Source organism: Dermacentor silvarum, chromosome 5 (genome assembly GCF_013339745.2).
Source record: "Dermacentor silvarum isolate Dsil-2018 chromosome 5, BIME_Dsil_1.4, whole genome shotgun sequence".
NCBI classification, from domain to species: Eukaryota; Metazoa; Arthropoda; class Arachnida; order Ixodida; family Ixodidae; genus Dermacentor; species Dermacentor silvarum.
In genome coordinates, this window is record NC_051158.1 from 149,477,072 (window position 1) to 149,483,756 (window position 6,685).

Sequence of the window (6,685 nt, forward strand, 5' to 3'; positions counted from 1 at the left end):
GTTCAGGTGCATGTAGAGTATGACGACAATACCTGTGTACAGACGACTACCACTTCATCGGTACGATGGCGCTACGTGCGCTGGCTGCGGGCGAAAACAAGCCTGTTTAAGTGGCCGATTCCGGAAGGTGCTCTAAATTAACGTAGCAGTGGGTGCGGCATAAACTGCGCTCCCAGCCAATGTCTTCATTCTTGCGCAGATTTCGTACCCTACGAGTTCAAGGGTCAGTACTGCGTTAGAATGCAGTATGAAGACATACCTGTGTACATACGGCTACCACTTCATCGGTACGATGGCGCTACGTGCGCTGGCTGCGGGCGAAAACAAGCCTGTTTAAGTGGCCGATTCCGGAAGGTGCTCTAAATTAACGTAGCAGTGGGTGCGGCATAAACGGCGCTCCCAACCAATGTATTAATTCATGCGCAGATTCCGTACCCTCCGAGTTCAAGGGTCAGCACTGCGTTAGCATGTAGTATGAAGACATACCTGTGTACATACGGCTACCACTTCATCGGTACGATGGTGCTGCGTGCGCTGGCTGCGGGCGAAAACAAGCCTGTTTAAGTGGCCGATTCCGGAAGGTGCTCTAAATTAACGTAGCAGTGGGTGCGGCATAAACGGCGCTCCCAACCAATGTATTAATTCATGCGCAGATTCCGTACCCTCCGAGTTCAAGGGTCAGTACTGCGTTAGAATGTAGTATGAAGACATACCTGTGTACATACGGCTACCACTTCATCGGTACGATGGCGCTGCGTGCGCTGGCTGCGGGCGAAAACAAGCCTGTTTAAGTGGCCGATTCTGGAAGGTGCTCTAAATTAACGTAGCAGTGGGTGCGGCATAAACTGCGCTCCCAGCCAATGTCTTCATTCTTGCGCAGATTTCGTACCCTACGAGTTCAAGGGTCAGTACTGCGTTAGAATGTAGTATGAAGACATACCTGTGTACATACGACTACCACTTCATCGGTACGATGGCGCTGCGTGCGCTGGCTGCGGGCGAAAACAAGCCTGTTTAAGTGGCCGATTCTGGAAGGTGCTCTAAATTAACGTAGCAGTGGGTGCGGCATAAACTGCGCTCCCAGCCAATGTCTTCATTCTTGCGCAGATTTCGTACCCTACGAGTTCAAGGGTCAGTACTGCGTTAGAATGTAGTATGAAGACATACCTGTGTACATACGGCTACCACTTCATCGGTACGATGGCGCTGCGTGCGCTGGCTGTGGACGAAGACAAGCCTATTTAAGCGGCCGATTCCGGAAGGTGCTCTAAATTTACGTAGCAGTGGGTGCGGCATAAACTGCGCTTCCAACCAATCTATTATTTCATGCGCAGATATCGTACGCTCCGAGTTCAAGGGTCAGCACTGCGTTAGCATGTGGTATGAAGACATACCTGTGTATACATACGGCTACCACTTCATCGGTACGATGGCGCTGCGTGCGCTGGCTGCGGGCGAAAACAAGCCTGTTTAAGTGGCCGATTCCGGAAGGTGCTCTAAATTAACGTAGCAGTGGGTGCGGCATAAACTGCGCTCCAAACCAATGTATTAATTCATGCGCAGATTCCGTACCCTCCGAGTTCAAGGGTCAGCACTGCGTTAGCACATAGTGTGAAGACATACCTGTGTGCATCCGGCTACCACTGCATCGGTACGATGGCGCTGCGTGCACTGGCTGCGGATGAAGACAAGCCTGTTTAAGCGGCCGATTCCGGAGGGTGCTGTAAATTTACGTAGCAGTGGGTGCGGCATAAACTGCGCTCCCAACCAATGTATAATTTCATGCGCAGATTCCGTACCCTCCGAGTTCAAGGGTCAGCACTGCGGCAGCATGTACTATGAAGACATACCTGTGTACATACGGCTACCACTGCATCGGTACGATGGCGCTGCGTGCGCTGGCTGTGGACGAAGACAAGCCTATTTAAGCGGCCGATTCCGGAAGGTGCTCTAAATTTACGTAGCAGTGGGTGCGGCATAAACTGCGCTCCCAACCAATCTATTATTTCATGCGCAGATATCGTACCCTCCGAGTTCAAGGGTCAGCACTGCGTTAGCATGTGGTATGAAGACATACCTGTGTATACATACGGCTACCACTTCATCGGTACGATGGCGCTGCGTGCGCTGGCTGCGGGCGAAAACAAACCTGTTTAAGTGGCCGATTCCGGAAGGTGCTCTAAATTAACGTAGCAGTGGATGCGGTAAAAACTGCGCTCCCAACCAATGTATTAATTCATGCGCAGATTCCGTACCCTCCGAGTTCAAGGTCAGCACTGCGTTAGCATGTAGTATGAAGACATACCTGTGTACATACGACTACCACTTCATCGGTACGATGGCGCTACGTGCGCTGGCTGCGGGCGAAAACAAGCCTGTTTAAGTGGCCGATTCCGGAAGGTGCTCTAAATTAACGTAGCAGTGGGTGCGGCATAAACTGCGCTCCCAACCAATGTATTAATTCATGCGCAGATTCCGTACCCTCCGAGTTCAAGGGTCAGCACTGCGTTAGCATGTAGTATGAAGACATACCTGTGTACATACGGCTACCACTTCATCGGTACGATGGCGCTGCGTGCGCTGGCTGCGGGCGAAAACAAGCCTGTTTAAGTGGCCGATTCTGGAAGGTGCTCTAAATTAACGTAGCAGTGGGTGCGGCATAAACTGCGCTCCCAGCCAATGTCTTCATTCTTGCGCAGATTTCGTACCCTACGAGTTCAAGGGTCAGTACTGCGTTAGAATGTAGTATGAAGACATACCTGTGTACATACGGCTACCACTTCATCGGTACGATGGCGCTACGTGCGCTGGCTGCGGGCGAAAACAAGCCTGTTTAAGTGGCCGATTCCGGAAGGTGCTCTAAATTAACGTAGCAGTGGGTGCGGCATAAACGGCGCTCCCAACCAATGTATTAATTCATGCGCAGATTCCGTACCCTCCGAGTTCAAGGGTCAGCACTGCGTTAGCATGTAGTATGAAGACATACCTGTGTACATACGGCTACCACTTCATCGGTACGATGGCGCTGCGTGCGCTGGCTGCGGGCGAAAACAAGCCTGTTTAAGTGGCCGATTCCGGAAGGTGCTCTAAATTAACGTAGCAGTGGGTGCGGCATAAACGGCGCTCCCAACCAATGTATTAATTCATGCGCAGATTCCGTACCCTCCGAGTTCAAGGGTCAGTACTGCGTTAGAATGTAGTATGAAGACATACCTGTGTACATACGACTAGCACTTCATCGGTACGATGGCGCTGCGTGCGCTGGCTGCGGGCGAAAACAAGCCTGTTTAAGTGGCCGATTCCGGAAGGCGCTCTAAATTTACGTAGCAGCGGGTTCGGCATAAACTGTGCTCCCAACCAATGTATTCATTCTTGCGCAGATTCCGTGCCCTCCAAGTTCAAGGGTCAGCACTGCGGCTGCGTGCACGTAGTATGAAGGCAAACCTCTGTGAATACGGCTACCACCGCATCGGTAGGATGGCGCTACATGCGCTGGCTGCGGGCGAAAACAAGCCTGTTTAAGTGGCCGATTCCGGAAGGCGCTCTAAATTTCCGTAGCTGTGGGTGCGGCCTAAAGTGCGCTCCCAGCCAATGTCTTCATTCTTGCGTAGATTCCGTACCCTCCGAGTTCAATGGTCAGCATTGCGGCAGCATCTAGTATGAAGACATATCCGTGTACATACGGCTACCACTGCATCGGTACGATGGCACTGCGTGCGCCGGCTGCGGGCGAAGACAAGCCTGCTTATGCGGCCGATTCCGGAAGGCGCTCTAAATTTACGTAGCTGTGGGTGTGGCCTAAAGTGCGCTGCCAGCCAATGTCTTCATTCTTGCGTAAATTCCGCACCCTCCGAGTTTAAAGGTACGCATTGCGGCAGCACGTGGTATGAAGACATACATGTGTACATACGGCTACCACTCTATCGGTACGATGGCGCTGCGTGCACTGGCTGCGGATGAAGACAAGCCTGTTTAAGCGGCCGATTCCGGAAGGTGCTCTAAATTTACGTAGCAGCGGGTGTGGCATAAAATGCGCTCCCAACCAAAGTATTCATTCTTGCGACGATTCCGCGCCCTCCAAGTTCAAGGGTCAGCACTGCGGCTGCGTACACATAGTGTGAAGACATACCTGTGTGCATCCGGCTACCACTGTATCGGTACGATGGCGCTGCGTGCACTGGCTGCGGATGAAGACAAGCCTGTTTAAGCGGCCGATTCCAGTGGTGCTCTAAATTTACGTAGCAGTGGGTGTAGCACAAACTGCGCTCCCATCAATGAATTCATTCTTGCGCAAATTCCGTACCCTCCGAGTTCAAGGGTCAGCGCTGGGGCAGCACGTTGTATGAAGACATACCTGTGTACATACGGCTACCACTGCATCGGTACGATGGCGCTGCGTGCGCTGGCGGCGGGCGAAAACAAGCCTGTTTAAGCGGCCGATTCCGGAAGGTGCTCTAAATTTACGTAGCAGTGGGTGTAGCACAAACTGCGCTCCCATCAATGAATTCATTCTTGCGCAGATTCCGTACCCTCCGAGTTCAAGGGTCAGCATTGCGGCAGCATCTAGTATGAAGACATATCCGTATACATAGGGCTACCACTGCATCGGTACGATGGCGCTGCGTGCACTGGCTGCGGATGAAGACAAGAATGTTTAAGCGGCCGATTCCGGAAGGCGCTCTAAATTTACGTAGCAGCGGGTGTGGCATAAAATGCGCTCCCAACCAAAGTATTCATTCTTGCGCAGATTCCGTGCCCTCCAAGTTCAACGGTCAGCACTGCGGCTGCGTGCACGTAGTATGAAGGCATAACTGTGTACATACGGGTACCACTGCATCGGTAGGATGGCGCTGCGTGCGCTGGCTGCGGGCGAAGACACGCCTCTTTAACCGACCGATTCCGGAAGGTGCTCGAAATTTACGTAGCAGTGGGTGCGGCATAAACTGCACTCCCATCCAATGTATTCATTCTTGCGCAGATTCCGTACCCTCCAAGTTCAAGGGTCAGCACTGCGGCTGCGTGCAATTAGTATGAAGACATACCAGTGTAGATGCGGCTACCACTGCATCGGTACGATGGCGCTGCGTGCTCTGGCTGCGGACGAAGACAAGCCTCTTTACCCGCCGATTCTGGAAGGTGCTCTAAATTTACGTAGCAGTGCGTGCGGCCTAAAGTGTGCTCCCAGCCAATGTCTTCATTCTTTCGTAGACTCCGTACCCTCCGAGTTCAAAGGTCGGCATCCTGGCAGCACGTGGTATGAAGACATACATGTGTACATACGGCTACCACTGCATCGGTACGATGGCGCTGCGTGCACTGGCTGCGGATGAAGACAAGCATGTTTAAGCGGCCGATTCCGGAAGGTGCTCTAAATTTACGTAGCGGCGGGTGTGGCATAAACTGCGCTCCCAACCAAAGTATTCATTCTTGCGCAGATTCCGTGCCCTCCAAGTTCAACGGTCAGCACTGCGGCTGCGTGCACGTAGTGTGAAGGCATAACTGTGTACATACGGGTACCACTGCATCGGTAGGATGGCGCTGCGTGCGCTGGCTGCGGGCGAAGACACGCCTCTTTAACCGACCGATTCCGGAAGGTGCTCGAAATTTACGTAGCAGTGGGTGCGGCATAAACTGCACTCCCATCCAATGTATTCATTCTTGCGCAGATTCCGTACCCTCCAAGTTCAAGGGTCAGCACTGCGGCTGCGTGCAATTAGTATGAAGACATACCAGTGTAGATGCGGCTACCACTGCATCGGTACGATGGCGCTGCGTGCTCTGGCTGCGGACGAAGACAAGCCTCTTTACCCGCCGATTCTGGAAGGTGCTCTAAATTTACGTAGCAGTGCGTGCGGCCTAAAGTGTGCTCCCAGCCAATGTCTTCATTCTTTCGTAGACTCCGTACCCTCCGAGTTCAAAGGTCGGCATCCTGGCAGCACGTGGTATGAAGACATACATGTGCACATACGGCTACCACTGCATCGGTACGATGGCGCTGCGTGCACTGGCTGCGGATGAAGACAAGCATGTTTAAGCGGCCGATTCCGGAAGGTGCTCTAAATTTACGTAGCAGCGGGTGTGGCATAAAATGCGCTCCCAACCAAAGTATTCATTCTTGCGCAGATTCCGTGCCCTCCAAGTTCAAGGGTTGATTGATTGATTGATTGTTGGAGTTTTTTGGCGCAAGGGCCAGATGCGGCCAAAGAGCGCCAAGGCGATGATAATGACGTGTCAGTGGTACATGAATGGTGAATTAGAAGGTGAGGATAAAACAGATGTGGCATGGCTGTAAAGAGGCCTAAAATAGTCGCTGTAAAATGCGTAAAATCTATAGTTACTAAGAATATGGCAATGACTAATGAAGTGTGCTATGGATACGAGGGATGCATTGTAAAAGATTGATGATATACTAAGATATGTCAGAGGCTAAACTGAACTATTATCACAGTGGCATCCTCTTGAGAGAGGATGCATTACGTATTTCTTGGGCTGATAACATGCAAGACAACGTCATTCAAAAAAGCGAGGACTGCTTTGGTAGTGAAAAGCGGTTCTTTGCCAAGAAACATAGCAGGATTAAGAGGGATAGAACAGCGGTATGCCAGAGGAAAATGTTTCTTCCTCTCTCTCTCGGCTTCCCTACATTCCAGGAGGACGTGAAGAACGGTGAGCCTCTCGCCACATC